This window comes from Sarcophilus harrisii, chromosome 3 (genome assembly GCF_902635505.1).
Source record: "Sarcophilus harrisii chromosome 3, mSarHar1.11, whole genome shotgun sequence".
NCBI classification, from domain to species: domain Eukaryota; kingdom Metazoa; phylum Chordata; class Mammalia; order Dasyuromorphia; family Dasyuridae; genus Sarcophilus; species Sarcophilus harrisii.
In genome coordinates, this window is record NC_045428.1 from 548,891,737 (window position 1) to 548,908,038 (window position 16,302).

At 38.3% G+C, this 16,302-nt stretch overlaps 1 protein-coding gene across 2 annotated transcripts in view; it reads right to left on the minus strand.

Annotated features, from left to right (window-relative positions):
- HIVEP3 (HIVEP zinc finger 3) overlaps positions 1 to 16,302 on the minus strand; it is a 640,787-nt gene that overhangs the window by 421,410 nt on the left and 203,075 nt on the right. The gene's annotated exons all lie outside the window — the stretch shown is intronic.

Here is a 16,302-nt window from a genome sequence, read left to right on the forward strand (position 1 = left end):
CCTTCCTCACAACAACCCTGCAAGGTAGGTAGGGCAAGTGCAATCATCCTCATTGTAAAGATAAAAAAATTGGGGATTGGGGATTGGGGATGGGGAGAGAAGAGGGGACAGCACAGAAGAATTTAAGTGACTTGCCCATTGTCCCAACACTAGTAAGTGTTGATTTGAAGACAGTAGTTCTGGGCTTAAGACCACTAGAGTTTCTATAATACACCATAGAAATCTTCTTGGAACTATTTCCCAATCTGTAAGAGAAGGAGAACACCCCCTGTTTTAGTTAACTTTCATGGTTTCTTAGAATCTAAAACAATGTAAGGAATATTAAAGGCCTTTGATGTGTTATACTAATGCAATACATTATTATTAATGTGACTATTAACAAAAAAGAAGTTCTTCAATTAGGATTCCCTAGGCAGATTCTTCTTTTCTTCCTAATTCCCCCTAAAAAGGGAACAGGGGACCAACTAGGAACAGCACATTATCATTCATGTTTATCATGTTTCCCTGTGAGTTTTGTGTAGAATGAATGATTTCCTGCGAGTGAAAATGTAGCTGATAAGCCTGACACCAGGGACAATCTATCATCTTTGCTATTCAGTTGGGTTGGCATTCTCACCATGAGGCAAGAGGGGCTTGAGAAATGGTCCTATTTCTGAGTTTAGAAATAGACAAATAAACCATTCTTCCCAAAAGACCTTCAGGATCTGATTTAAGTAAATTGTGACTGCATTCAAGATATACTTAAGAGAATGCTCTCCTTGAAGGAGAATGTTGTGAAGTCCACTCAAGGAGCTGGCTCCCCTGAATTCACATTCACAGCCAAGGGTTTCCAAACTTTTTGATGTCATAGAATCTTAAGTCTCCATTATTAACTAGCAGAACCTTGAGCTATGTGTGTATATACACATATATGTATGTACATATCATATATGTATATGTGTGTATATTTTATGTTTATGTGTGTGTGATATGTATGTAAAACAGAGACAGAGAGGAGAGCCTTGAAAAAAGAATATAGTACAATGGAAAGGGAACTAGATTCAGAGTTAGGAAGACTTGGATTCAAGTCCTACCATAGACACATACAAGGTATGTAATCCTGGGCAAGTACTTAACCTTTCAGTGTCCCAAGAAACGAATCAAAGACTGTGAGGGAAAAATTCCTCCCTTCCTCCCCTTTTTCCCTCCTTTCCCTACCTCTCTCCTTGCCTTTCTCCCTCCCTTTCATCCTCCCATTCTTCCTTCCTTCTTGCCTTCCTTCTCTCCTTCCTTCCTTCTTTTCTTCCTTCCCTCCTTCCTTTCTTCTTTCCTTTCATCCTGTCTTCCTTCCTTTTCTTTCTTCTTCTTTTTTTTTCCTCTTTCTTCTTATCTGCTCTTCCTCCCTCTCTCTCTTCCTATTTTGTTCTCTCTCTCCCTCACTCCCTCTCCCTTTCTCATTCTCTTCCTTCCTCCCTACCTCTCTCTCCCCCTCCCCTTCGCCTTCTCTTATTTCCCTCTTTCTATTCCCTTTTCCCACTCTCCCTATTCTTCTCTTTTTCCATCTTTCTTTACTCTATTCCCTTGACTACTTGGCAGGAGTGCTGGTGGACTTTGGAAGAAAAGTGATACAATGGAGACCCTTTATCCAGATAATGTCAAGCCCAAAGAAATGAACATAATCATGGCCTGCTTTAAACAATATTAGGATATAAGAATCTGAATCAATTCCCCCTCTTCCTAAAAGAAAAATCAAAAGGAGATTCTTGAGTAGGAGCCTTTTAAAGTGAACTCCTTTTGTGTGCTTGAAATATTATTCCAGTGGGAAATATAGAAAAGTATAACGCTAATTGATATTTCTATAGCATTGTAAGACATGAAAAACCCTTTACATGCATTACCTCACTTGTGTTTCATAACAACTCTAGAAAGTAAATTCTATAAACATTTTAATATCCATTTTACACATGAAGAAAATGAGGTTGAAGAAAATTAAATAAAATGCTCAGCATCATCTAGCTAGTTCATTTTTGAGGCAGAACTCAAACCCAGTTTTCCCTATCTCAAATCTTGTTTCATCTGTTCCATTATGCTGCCCTTCTACACACTAGGAATCAGGACAGTATGGCATTCTGGTGCTAGTTTTGACACTAACTAATATGTTTTTGGACAAATGATTTCAACTGTCTGAAGCTTAGTATCTTTATCTATAAGATGCAAATAATCTATCCAATTAAGTGGGGTGTGGACTCAATGGAAGTATCTCTGGAAGCAACTTGTAAAAAGTTATAAAGTACTATAAAATTGGAGAGATTGTCATCTCAGATTTCCAAAAATTCAATTTACATATGCCTTCTCAAGAGCACTTTTGTTGTGTAATGTGAAGTGAGTGAAAACCTAATCGTCTTTTTCTCAGACAATTTACAACTCTGCCCTTTCTCTAATCACGAGTTCCCAAAGATGCTGGTGGCAGAGGAGAGAACAGTGGCCACAAAAAGCCCTGGAAAGACGCCATCCAGAGGAGCAAATATGGCCCTACTTAGGGACTGGGCTGGAAAAAATTGGGAAAAGTGCCAATGAATGAGACTATTAGGGAGAGGAAGATGAAATCTTACAATGATTGGAGGAAGACAAGGCTATATTTGAAGGATATGGAGATTAGAACACAATCAGCTAATTTTGGGACTTCTTTCAGCCCTACTCAAATATGCGCCTATAATTAGGAGAATGAAAAGTAGAGAGACCTGGTCAGTGAGGTTATATGACTTGCATTAAAAATGAGTGTGTATGTATATAGATCTATTTCCATATCTATACATTTATTATATATAATATATTATAAAATTAAAGTACAATGTAAATTCTAGTTATTAATCTTAAAAGAAAAGAACAAAAAATACAACATCATCTCTTAAATTATCAACATTAAAGGTTGGTTATTAATATCTTAGATATATGAATAAAACCTCAAATGTCTGCCTAAGTTTTTGAATGTTCTAACTTTAATCCTCATTGTCTGACTAACTTTGAGATAAGCAAAAATAAGAATCCTAGCCATATCATACAGAATTTACATATATTCCAATAGGATTTCTGAGTAAGTGCTCTGAATAGTTCAATTGTTAATAACATAGAGTTTTGCATGTGGTAAGCACTTAATCCTTTTCATTCATTGATTTGTTAGATACCTTTTATTAATAATAATAACAATATCTACCATTTATATAGCATCCTAATGTTCTATAAATATTATCACATTTTTATTCTCACAAAAATCTTGGGAGGTAGATGCTATTATAATCTAAATTTTACAGATGCAGAAACTGAGGCAGAGGTTAAGTGACTTGTCCAGGATCACACAGCTAGTAAGTATCTGAAACAGGATTTGAACTCAGATCTCACTGAGTACAGGTCCAATATTTGGTAAATACAGTATCATGTAGCTGTTTACCTTTGTCCAATATTTAAAAGCCATGAAGAACTTATATATTCATGATCACATTTACTCCTCACAACCACCCTGTAAGGCTAAGATGAACATTATTAGCCCCATTTTTTTAGATAAACTAAGGTTCACAGGAGTTCAATGATTAATCCATGGCCTGAACATTGAATTGAAGTCATAAGATCATAAACTTTCTAACTAGAATCTAATCCACTTCCCTAATCATTACCTATAAAGATACAAGTTCAGAGTCATCCATGACAAAGCCTTGCAGATAAGTAAGAAGCAGAGCCAGAATTTGAGCCTAAGCCTTCTGATGCCAAACCCAGTTTTCTTCCTGAGGCGCTTTGTCACCTCTTGCTATAACATAGCTTTATTCCTCCTCCCAAAATAAGTATTTTTTTTACATATAAATGCACATTTCTTTATGAATCATATTGGGAAAGAAAAACCAGAACAAAAGGGGAAAATCATGACGAAAAGAACAGGAAAAAAAAGTGAATATAGTTGCTTTAACATTCAATTCCCATAGTTCTTTTTCTGGATGCAGATGGTGTTTTCTATCCAAAGTCTATTGGGATTGCGTTGGATCACTGAACAGCTCGAAGAACCAAGTTTTTAGTAGTTGATCATTGCATAATCTTGCTATTACTGTGTACAATGTATTTCTGGTTCTGCTTGTTTCGCTCAGATTTAGTTCATGTAAATATTTCCAGGCCTTTCTAAAATCAGCTTACTCATCATTTTTAATAGAATAATAATATTTCTTAGCTTTAATATACCATAGCTTATTCAGCCATTCTCCAGTTAATGAGCATCTACTCATTTTCCAATTCTTTACCACCACAAAAAGAGCTGCTACAAATGTTTTTGCACATGCGAGTTATTACATAGTTTTTACATACTGTTGATAAGGTGTTGATACTATAGTGCACAGAGCACTGGGTCTGGAGTCAGGTAGACTCATCTTCCTGAGTTCAAATCTGGCCTCAGACAATTACTTGCTGTGTGACTCTGAGCAAGTCACTTAACCCCGTTAAACTCAATTTCCCCATTTATAAAATGAACTGGAAATGGATATTTTTTTCCAAGAAAATCCCAAATGAGGTCACAAAGAATTGGACATGACTGAAACACCTGAACAAAGAAAAACTTAGAGGACAGGCAAGCTGGTTCCCCAGCCTCACCTATCCCCAAACAGGTACTGTATTACCACACAGTCCAAATTCAATGCTGAGCAGCTTACTCACTTGTGACTGAGCAGAAGGAAAATTTCAGCTTATTCTTTTTTATTATTAAAGCTTTTTATTTTCAAAACATATGCATAGATAATTTTCAACATTGTGTTCCAAATTGTTTTCTCCCTTCCTTCCCCTCCATCCCCTCCCCTACATAGCAAGTAATCCAATACATGTAAAACATTCAATTCTTCTATACATATTTCCACAATTAATCATGCTGCACAAGAAAAATCAGATCAAAAAAGGAATGAGAAAGAAAACAAAAATGCAAGCAAACAACAACAAAAAGAGTGAAAATATTATATTGTGATGCACACTCAGTTCCCACTGTCCTCTCTCTGACTTCAGATGCTCTCTCCATCACAAGACCATTGGAACTGGCCTGAATAATCTTATTGATGAAAAGAGCCACGTCCATCAGAATTGATCATCATATAATCTTGTTGTTGCCTGGTTCTACTCACTTCACTTAGCACCAGTTTATGTAAATCTCTCCAGGTGTCTCTGAAATCATCCTATTCAGCTTATTCTAATTCTCAAATAAAAGCTTTTTATCCCATTCCCAACTCATGTGACATAATAGACTTTTGAAGAACCTTATTGAACAAACGTTTATGAAGCACCTACTATATGTCGGCATTGTGCTAAGTCTAGAAGTATAGAGGAAGGCTCCTGAGATAGTCTCTGCAGGAAGGTATAAGCATTAAGGAGGATCCAGGAGAATTTCTTGGAAAATAGGATTTTATCTTAGAACTGAAGTGATCCACGGACCTAAGAGCTAAAGGTAAGAAAGGAGAAAATTCCAGGCCAGAATGGAGTGGGAATAAAGAGTGTCTTGCATGAGAAATATCGAAAAGAAGAATACCACCTAGGTACTCTGGATTGCATAACAGAGAGAAGAGAGTAAGAAAAATAGAAAGGTGGCTATAAACACAATTTTAAGTGCCTGAAAACAGGAAGCTTGAAAAGAACACCTCCTCACCCACGAGCAAAACAGAAAATAATTTGGTCTCTACCAGCATGAAGGCAACTCCAAAATTAGTTCCTTCCTAAGGGAATTGGGTGTGGGGATATTGAAAAATTATAGATTAGACCTTGTACCATCCCACACAAGGAATAGAAAGTCAGGTGATCATTTAGTGATGAAACCAGAAGGCAACAAACATGACTGATGAGTAGAGTGACATGAATGAGAAGGTGAAGTGAGGCTATTCAAGGACTAGGAATCCAAATTCAGCTGTGCCTTAACTCCATTATGCCTGGAATTATTCTAATGCCTAAATATGCCCATAAAGCCACTAGGTGGCATAATGGATAAGTGGAGAGGTTGATGGACTTGGGGTGAGGAAGACATGAATTCAAATCTTTCCCTGACACTTAACTAGCTGTCTATCCTTGATGATAGCATCTGGCTCCTATGAATATTGTGGTGATCAAATGGGATATTATATATAAAGCACTTTGCAAACCTTAAAGCAAAATAGATGCTAGCTTTCATCATAATTATTACCATTGTCTTCAAAATGTTATCTACAGGAAGTATCACCAATCTAGGAAGAAAAAATAAACCTCTCATATGACTGGAAGAAAAACTACAGAAGTAACAAGATGTCTTCTTCCAGTCCTTACAGAACCTAATCCTTACAATTTGGCCATAGTTCCCATTGAATTTAGTATATCTCCTTCTCTGAGAAGTTTTCCTTCCTCATCGCTGGTATCTTCCAACAGCCCTACCTCTTTTCCACACCACACAGAATGAACATCAGGGGTTCTAGTTTAGATTCACTTTTCCCTTTCATTGCCCACACTGAGTCAATCACCACATCCTATTAATACCTAGTCTTTTTTCCACTCTTTACTTTTTGTCCCCCTGCTACCACTCTAAACCAGCCCCCTCAATACCTTCTATCTGTGCTGTTAACACTGTCTAGCTTCCCTAATCCATCTCTTCCTCCACTAATCTACCCTTTACTTCATTACCAAACTAAACATTAGTTCATCAGTAATTCCTATAGTTTTGTGTTTGATGGCTTCCTGTTGGCTTTCAAAATGATTTCAAATCTGGTTCTATAGCACAGCTTTATCCGATCATTTTGAGGAGAAAAAGGGTGTCATGGGAAGAGCACTGGTCTTGGAGTCCATCAGGAGGATGAGAATCTGAGAACCAGAGAAAAGGGACTTTCCCCAAGATCACACAACATATTAATGTCAGAGCTAGACCTCAGGAAACTGATCCCTCATCCAGAATTCTCATCATTAAATTGTGTTGTACCTTATAGTGTAGACAGTTTAAATACTACTCAAAGATTTCCTAATCTCTCCTCTTCTGAAGTTGTAGAACTATAACTAAAAACTTTCTACTTATAGTTATTGCTGTACTCAAACACTCTGATGGATTCTGATGGTATTTGAGAGTTTATTCCACAGATGCAGAATACCACCTACCCATACCTACCCATCCTGTAAGACTCTTATCCATTCAGAAGTTTGTCAGGAAGGAAGAGACTGGATGATGGGGAGAGAGATGCTATCCACCCATATGCATCCAACATTCTAGAAAGACTTCCTTAATTTCTCTTGATATCTCAAAGATATCTTTGGATATATAGGCTAATTTTCATTCCTTGCCCTTACTGCAAGATCAACCCATCCATTTTTCCTACATCTTTTACTCCTGTTTTCTAAAGTTCCTTGTTGTTTATAGGTTGTAGTCTGCTTGCACATACTGCAAAATCTTTCTATTACTTTCTATGATGTTCATTTTCAGTTCTTCAGAGACTGCTATATTCCATGCTGTTATATGACAACTGCACCAAAAGAAAGTTGGAATTAGAAAGATAGACCTTGGTTTCCATGAGAACTTTGGGGTCATTAAAAGAGCTTTGCAGTTTCCTAGAGGCAATTGAGCCCAAAAAATCCAGATGGATAGGTTGGACTTAGAAGTGAACAGGAGGAGGAGACCAGACTGGATTGTCATCCATTTTAATCATACAAATCATACATTTCCTAATGTAGCTTTATTTTGTAACAAAAAGTTTCAGAGTCACCCTATGAGCACAACTTATATCAAAGGAAAAAGTATCATCATAAAATGGAAAGAACACTGGCTCTCTCTCAGAGAACCTAAGTTCAAATCCTCACTCCAGTGTTTCCTCTCTGATTTTGGCCAAATTACTTAATGTCCCTGGGCTTCGGTTTATTCCTATATAAAATGAGATGGTTGCCCTAGATGACCTCTGAAATCCTCTGAGCTATAGATCTATGATCCTGTGAGTCTAAAGATTACAATTTGGCAATAAGGCATGTATTTCTGGGCATTTCTCCAAAGTTGAAGCCAATCCTGTTCAAGGGGAGGGAAGCTGTTTTCTGAACATTGCTCTATACATGGAAGTTCAACCTTTTTGGAAGGGATTCTTAACTAGGGTTCTGTGAATTTTTAAAAATATTTTGATAACTTTGTTAACATAATTGGTTTCCATTGTAATCCTATATTTTTTATGCATTTGAACATTCTTCTGAGAAGAGGTCCATAGACTTTCCCAGTGTATGGCAAAGGTTAAGAACAACTGTTCCTTGGACCAAAATCCATGAGAATGTCTTGACAGAGGAGAGGAGCTATATTAAGAATCATCGATTCCTTTGGGCTTCTCCATTGTGCCCTAGGACTCTCATCATCCTTTGAGACCATCCTAGCTCTATACTCATGTCTTTTCACTACCTTCTGCTTCTGATCTATAACACAGAGCTGTTGTGAGGAAGCCATTTGCAAACATTAAAAGACTATAAAATGTGAATTTGTAAGAGAGAATTAAGCAGATTTCAAATCTAATTCTCCCTTCTTTGCCATCTTCACACTTCGGTTTATACTCCCATCAGTTTCCTATATCACCACCCATTGAAAGCTGGAATCTACCCTTGGGACCTTGGGCTTTGGTAGGTGAGTCTATTTATCACTAAAAGGCCATATATCAGTCATTTCCAAACCATGAAATTTATGCCCCAATCTTTGTTTTATTCCTCCACTGAAATGAAAGCAAATTTGATTGCTTATTTTTTAATGTCCAGGATTCTCACAGCATCAGCATTTGTTTAGTACCTAAGATATGCCAGGTACTGTACTAGGATCAGGGGATACAAAGAAAAGCAAACACACATAAAAACACATTCACACAAATCCTCATCAACCTCTCCAATAGGTCCCAGTCTAATGAAGAAACACGCAGTCTAATCCCAGTCTAATGAAGGAGATGATGAAAACAACTCTAATATTATACACAGCAACCACAAGATTATATGATGACCAACTCAGATGGACATGACTCTTTCCAACAATGAGATGATTTAGGTCAATGATCTTGTGATGGAGAGAACAGAGCATCAACACCCAGAGAGAGGACTGTGGGAACCAAATGTGAGTCACAACATAACATTCCCACTCTTTTTGTTGTTGTTCGCTTGCATTTTGTTTTCTTTCTCACTTTTTTCCTTTTTTATCTGATTTTTCTTGTGTAACAAGATAACTGCATAAATATGTATACATATATTGGCTTTAATATAAATTTTTAACATGTTTAGCATGTATTGGATTGTTTGTCATCTAGGGAAGGGGGTGGGGGAAGGAGGGGAAATTTGAAACACAAAGTTTTGCAAGGATCAATGTTGAAAAAAATATCCATGCAGATGTTTTGAAAATAAAAGGCTTTAATAAAAAAGAAGATCAAGAAGGACTGGGAAAAGCTTTTTGCAGAAGGTTGAGATTATAGCTGAGACATGAAGGCAGAGATGAGGAGGACCTTGGAATCTTGGGCTTTGATAGGTGAGTCGATTTATCACTAAAAGGCCACCTCTCAGTCATCTCCAAACCATGCAATCCATGCCCCAATCTTTATTTGTTTTCTTTCTCCAATGAAATGAAAGCAAATTGTTTTGAGAGGTGAAGAGCCCATAGAAAATGCACAGTTTGGACATAGGAAACCAATGTCATGGAAGAGTAGATGGAAGAGAGTAAAGTTTAAAAGACTGAAAAGACAGGAAAGAGGCAAAGTAATAAAGGACTTTGACAGTCAAAGAAGATTTTATAGTTGATCCTGGAAGTAATAGGGAACCACTAGAGTTCATTGAACACAGAGGTGATATGGTTTGGGAAGGTCAGTTTGACAGCTTAGTGGAGGATAGACTGGTGTGAAAAGTCTTGAGGAAGAGTTATCAACCAATGAACTATTGCTTTGAACTATTATTGTCCCCCATATTACAGAGGAAGAAATTGAGGCTTGCCCACAGTCACACAATGTCTGACGTTGGATTTAAATGTGGGTCTTCCTGATTCCAGGCCCAACATTTTATCCACTGGACTAGCAGCTGCCCTGGGCATAGTAATGTCTCCTTATTTTTCTTTATGCTGCTGTTCAATATATTTCTCCATCCTTCCTTCTTCTCTCCAGGATATCCTTCATCATCTTGCCTCTAGTCTCCCTTTGTTATGAAAGCACAGCTCACCAACTTTCTCTGGTCCGGTTCTGTCTGTGAAACTTTTGCCCACTTCCTGTTCTAGCTGTTGGTGTGTAAAGAGCCTCAGTCTGGACCTTTGGTCCATTCCTTAGCAGTTCAGGGGGAGTTCAGAACCAGAGCAGTAACTGGAAATGTAAAGTATCTATGTGGGAGTGCCAAGAAGCTAACAAACAATGTGGTCTGAGCCAACAAGCCCTGATTGCACCCAACTGCATTCAAGGCATTAGTACCTATTATCTTAGTATTAACACGCCAGCATTCTCACTGTGGTTTGGCCAGGGAATTTCTGGTCTTAAGTGAGAGATTCCTAATAATATTTTAAAACTGATGTTTACCTCATGCCTTTAAAGTCAGACAAAGTATCTTACATCTATAACCTCATGTGAGCCTCTCAAGAGTCCTGTGTGGTCAACACAAGGGGTATTTTACAGATAACTAATAACATTAAGTCACATTAATATAGCATTTCAGGGTTTGCAAAGGGCTTAACATCAATTATCCCATTTGATGCTCCCCGCAGCACTGAAAAGTAATCAATAGTAGTGTTATCCCCATTTTACAGAGGAAAAGACTAATGCCCAGAAAAAGCTAGATAGTGTCAGAGGGTGGGGCTCAAGACCTAGGTCTTCCCAATCCCGAGTTCAGCATTCTATTCACAATTTCACACCACCTCTCACAAAACATTCTGTGTTCATTTTTATCAACACTGAAAAGAATTATGAATCATATTTCAAGATCTGGTTTTGAAGATCTCCATATGAAAGGCAGCCATTTGAACTCAATCATCATTTATTAAGTGCCTACTATGTGCCAGGAAATGTGCTAATTTCTGGGGATACAGAGAGAGGCAAAAAAGAAAGTCCCTGACTTCAAAGAGCTCATAGTTCAGTGGGGGAGACAACAAGCAAACAACTGTGTACAACAAAGCTACATACAGGATAAATAAGAAACAATAAGTGGAAGATACTAGAATAAAAAGGGTTTGGAAATGGCTTCCTGTAAAAAAAATGTGGATTTTAGTTGCACCTTACAGGAATTCAGAGAAATCAGCTGGCAGAGATGATGGAGATAGCCAATGTTCAAAGCCAAGAAATGGACTGGCTTATTCCTGTAACAGCCAGAAGGCCAGTGTCACTAGATCAAAGAGTATGTGGTGAAGAATAAGGTAGAGAAGTGGAAAGGTAGGAAGGGAATAGGTTACAAAGGGCTTTGAATGTCAAACAGATGATTATGTATTTGATCTTGGAGGTGACAGGGAGCCACTGGAGTTTATTGAGTGAGGGGCATAAAGTGAAATTAACTAACCTTGGAAAGTGAGTAAATGGGGGACCAGGGAGAGAGAGTGAAGAATCAAGGATAGCTTGATATGTGGGTTGAGATCCTGAGGGACTAGAACTATGCTGTTCTATGTTTGCAATAATAGGGAAGGTAGAAGGGGTAGTAAAAAACTTTAGGGAGAAAGATAATGAATTGTCCATGGAAAAAAATACTAGATTTGGAATCCTTCAATTCTAGTTCAGTTGCTTTCTTAGTTGTGTAACCTTGGGCAGATAAATTATCTGGATCCCAGTTTCCTCACTGGAAAAATTAGTGGGTTGCACTGGATGAATTAAAGCCTCCTTTAGCTCCAAAGCTACAGTTCTGTAAATTTTCCCAAAAGTTGACCATAGTCAAAGTCTTGCTGTCAAGAATAACATAGAACAGAGATACCCTCATTAATACTCTAAGAATGAGTTTTTTGGCTACCTGAATTTTTAGTTAACAGATACATAATATCAAAAAAAAGCTTTTGCTGAAAACTTTCCTAAAGTATATTAATCCATCCATTTGCTTTAGTAAGCATGAGTAAACCTTCCTTCACAAAAGGTCAATGGAAATGTTTCTTTTTTTGTACTTTTATCCTCAGCATCTGACACCATACCTGTACATAGCAGGTGCTTAATAAATGGTTGACAGTTGATTGATTGACCTTTCTTTGATGATTCAGGATCTTTTAAAGAGTACCTCTAAGTTACCACTATGGATATAGTTTTCTTTATTGATTCCCTAAAATTTAGCTTCTGTTCTCATCTACCTCTTTGTCCTCCCAGCTGATATAAGAAAAGATTCTGATTAATTGAGCATGCTAGCTAATTAGGTTCCAGTTAAGAGAGGCTTTGGTGAGTAGAGAGCATGAAGCATCCTCAGAAAGGCCTGAGGCAGAGCAGAGTCAAGGCAGGAAACATTACGAAATACAGTATCCACCCAGATGAACCCAACTCTGGTGGAAAGTCCAGTGTCACACAGGAGACAGGTGATGTATTTTTATCTTATGGCCTGGTGTTTGTGCAGACACATTAAATCATAAAAATTCAAGAAAACACACCTCGCCCCCAAAACCACACAGTGTGTATTTTAGGGAATGAATGCCCTTTTTCTAAGAAAATGCTTGATTTGCAGGAAGTTGCAAAGTGGCAGGTGTGTCCTCATGATCCACCAAAGAAACAAAACAGACACACTACTTGGCAAACCTGTTTCTCTCAGATAAACAGCTGTCTGCTGAACTAAGAGGAAAGAGAAGAGGGGGAGAATCAAGGAACTTTTCCTGGGGTGTAAACAGGATACAAGCCAAAGAGGGAGAAGATGGAATTGGGGTAGTAGCTTTTGCTGGAACTTCGGGTCAAACCCTCTAACTAGAAGTACCTCACAGGGCTCTGCCCTGAATTCTCTTCCTTTTCCCCTCTATATTACTTCATTTGATGATCTCATCTACTCTCATGTATTTAATTATCATCACTATGAAGATGATTCTCAAATTTATCTAGTGTGCCCTCATCTCTCCACTGACTTGCAGTCTCCCATCTCTAGCTGCCTTTCAAACATTCCAAACTGGAGCTCTACTAGTTATCTTAAAGCCCAAACTGAACTTATCTTCCCCGTAAAACCTTCCAAACTTGCTTATTACCATTGAAGAAACCAGCATCCTTTCTGTCCCTCAGATTTTTTTTTAATGAAAATATCATCCTCAACCCTACACTATCTCTCACTCCCTATATGCAATCTGACACCAAAATCTTTGGGTTTTACCTTTGCAACATATTTTGAATATACTTTTTTTCTTTTCTAATACTGCCAGCACTCTGATGAAGGCTCTCACTTTCTTGTACCCGTACTATTGCAATAGCCTGCTGGTTAGTCTGGCCGCCTCTAGTCTCTCCCCGCTCCAACTCAACTTCCTTTTAATCATCAAAATGATTTTCCTAAAGTTCAGGTTCAACATATGTCACCTGTCCCTTCCTCAATGGCCTCCTCTCATCTCATCAAGGTCATATACAAAATTTGGGATTTGGTATTCAAAGCACCTTCCCCATCTTTCCAGGCTTCTTAAACCTTATTCTCTGCCATGACCAATGACATTGGTCTCCTTCTATTCCACAAACAAGAAGCTCCACCTCTCACTCTGGCCATTTTTTCTAGCTGTGCACCATACACAATATTGTATAATCCTTCTACAACTTTCTACCTCCCCTTGTCTTTTTTTAAGTGTCGACTAAAATCTAATCTTCTACAAGAAGATTCCCAACCACTCTTAATTCTAGTGCCTTTCCTCTATTAATTACTTATTTATCCTGCAAAGAGTTTATTTGTACATACTTGTTTGCTTGTTGACTTTCCCATTAGATCATGAGCTTCTTGGGAGCAAGGGACTGAGGAATGGAATCTCCAGTATATTAAGGAGGGGTGTCTCTTATTCTTTATGTCTTTCACACCCACTCCCATCCCAGGAGGCATTTGAACTCTAGGGGAAAGTATAGATAATTTTTAAAAATCTTATGACTTTGAGGGAAGGGACATAGGAAGCCTTGGGCCTGTTGGGAACTCAGTGGCACCCCAACTTTCTCATTGGAAGGAGGGAGGGGAGAAGGATGTCAATTTGTTTTTTATTTCCTTTTTTTCTGAAATAAAAGGAATATCATTGGGGAAGGGGGTGTTGTCCTACATACTTAGAATTTCCTCCCTCCTCATCTCATTCAGTCTCTGAGAATCCTTTGGCTTGTTCAAAGTTCAGTTTCTAGAACTGAGTTCTAGAACTCTCCCACAGAAGAGAGTTTCTTCCTACCAGCTATCAGTATTCAGGGTCTTGTACATAGTAGGAACTTAACAAATAATTGTTGAACTGAATTTTACCTGATCAGCTATTGAATTCAGATATCACATTTTTGAAACTTCTAAAAGAACAGTTTTTCTAAGGAGGATAATATTTTTAAAACTTCACAAAAAGAAAGATGTGCTCAGTAATAGAAGGAAATAGTACTGTGAGAAGAAAGGAAAAATGGAAAGAAGGCTTAATAAGAGAGGAAAACAGAAGAAGGGGGCAGAGTGATGGTGGTAGGAGGCACAGAGATAGTTGGACAGACCAAAGATGGCAAGAAGAATTGAGAAATGGGCCATGTTGTAGAGCCCTCATACAAAGCATGAAGGGTTTGAGGTTGCCTTCAAAGATCTCTATACCTAATCCCTCCCTACCTTTGCAATCTTCTCCAACATTAATCCCCAACAAGATACTCTTCCATTCAGGGACTGTCCCATAAACAAGACTCTCCATCTCTCATCTCAGGGCATTTTTTGGCTGTCCCCCATCACTCCTTCTTCATTTCTGCTGACTGTCTTTGCTGGCTTCCCTAAGTCCCAACTAAAATTCCATCTCTTACTGAAAACCTTCCCTACTCCTTCTGAATTCTAGTGCCTGCCCTCTTATAATTGCTTCCTATTTATTCTGTGAGCAGCTAGATGGTCACAGTGGATTGAGCACCAGGCTAGAAGTCAGGAAGATGGAAGTTCAAATTCAACCTCAGACACTTATTAGTTGTGTGACCCTGGACAAGGCACCCTATTTGCTTCCATTCCTCATCTGTAAGATGAGCTGAAGAAGGAAATGGCAGATCATTCTGCTATGTTTGCAAAGAAATCCCCAAATGGGGTCACAAAGAGTTGGACATGACTAAAATGACTAAACAACAAAATGTATCCTGTACATAGCTGACTGCACATATTTGTTTGCTTGTTGCCTTCTCCATTAGAATGTAAAGCCCCTGAAAGAAGGAATTGTCTGTTGTCTCTTTATATTACTAATGCTTAGCATAGTACCTGGCACATAGGAGACATTTAATAAATGTTTATTAACTTGTTGTGAAAATCCAGTGAAATAATACATGTAAATATTGTCATCAGGACTCTCTCTGGAATGGAGCAATACCAATCTTAGACACACAAACCCTTATAGCATCCCAATCATCCCTAGCACTGAAGGAGGACAGCTGCCCTGTATGTACACGTCACACTAGTCTACTGAACCCAACTCTTGAACACATCCCAATCCTTGAGGGTCCTCAGATCAAAAACAACTTCTTCCCAGGGACCTCAGAATCAATTATTGTGAGAGCTGTCAGGATAACAGGGCCTGGATGTGCAGAATAAACATCGCCAGTGGCCATATCCCTCCCCAGGTCCTAGTGCCTGCCTGCCTTCTGGGAGGTGTGGGGACAATGAGGATCAGAACCACCAATCAGCAACTGCAGAGTAATTGCCATGGGTCAGAATAAGCAATAGGCCTGCACAAAGGAATTGTCCAGGCTCAGAACAACGAATCAGCAATTGCAAAGCAGCATGAAGGGACATTTTTTTTTTTTGAAAGGTGTCCAGAGGTAAAACATGGCACTTTTTAATTCTATTCAAAAGAACTTTTCTAAAAGCCGTGAGCTTAAACATCAGCGATTCAAAGATGAAAAGGACTGTCCCTCTCCTTTAGAAGTTCATGAACTTTTAAAAGGGAGGAGGGATTAATATATACAAAATCATCCTTATCATTATTATTAGTACAAGCTGACACAGAATAAGTAAGTGCTTAATAAACAGAATAAAAGTAAGTGTATGCTGATAGATTTATTCCATATTGATTAGTGACAATCCTTATATTTATATAATGTGGAAGATGAGGAAACTGAGGCTTACAGAGTCTAAGTGACAGTACTCCACCGGTGTCTCGGGATTCACGGGGATGGGAGGATCTCCTTTCCCCAAATCTCAGTCTCTTTTAGCAACAACACAACACCTTTTATATACAAGCAGAGCAAATGAGTTCGATTGCGATGA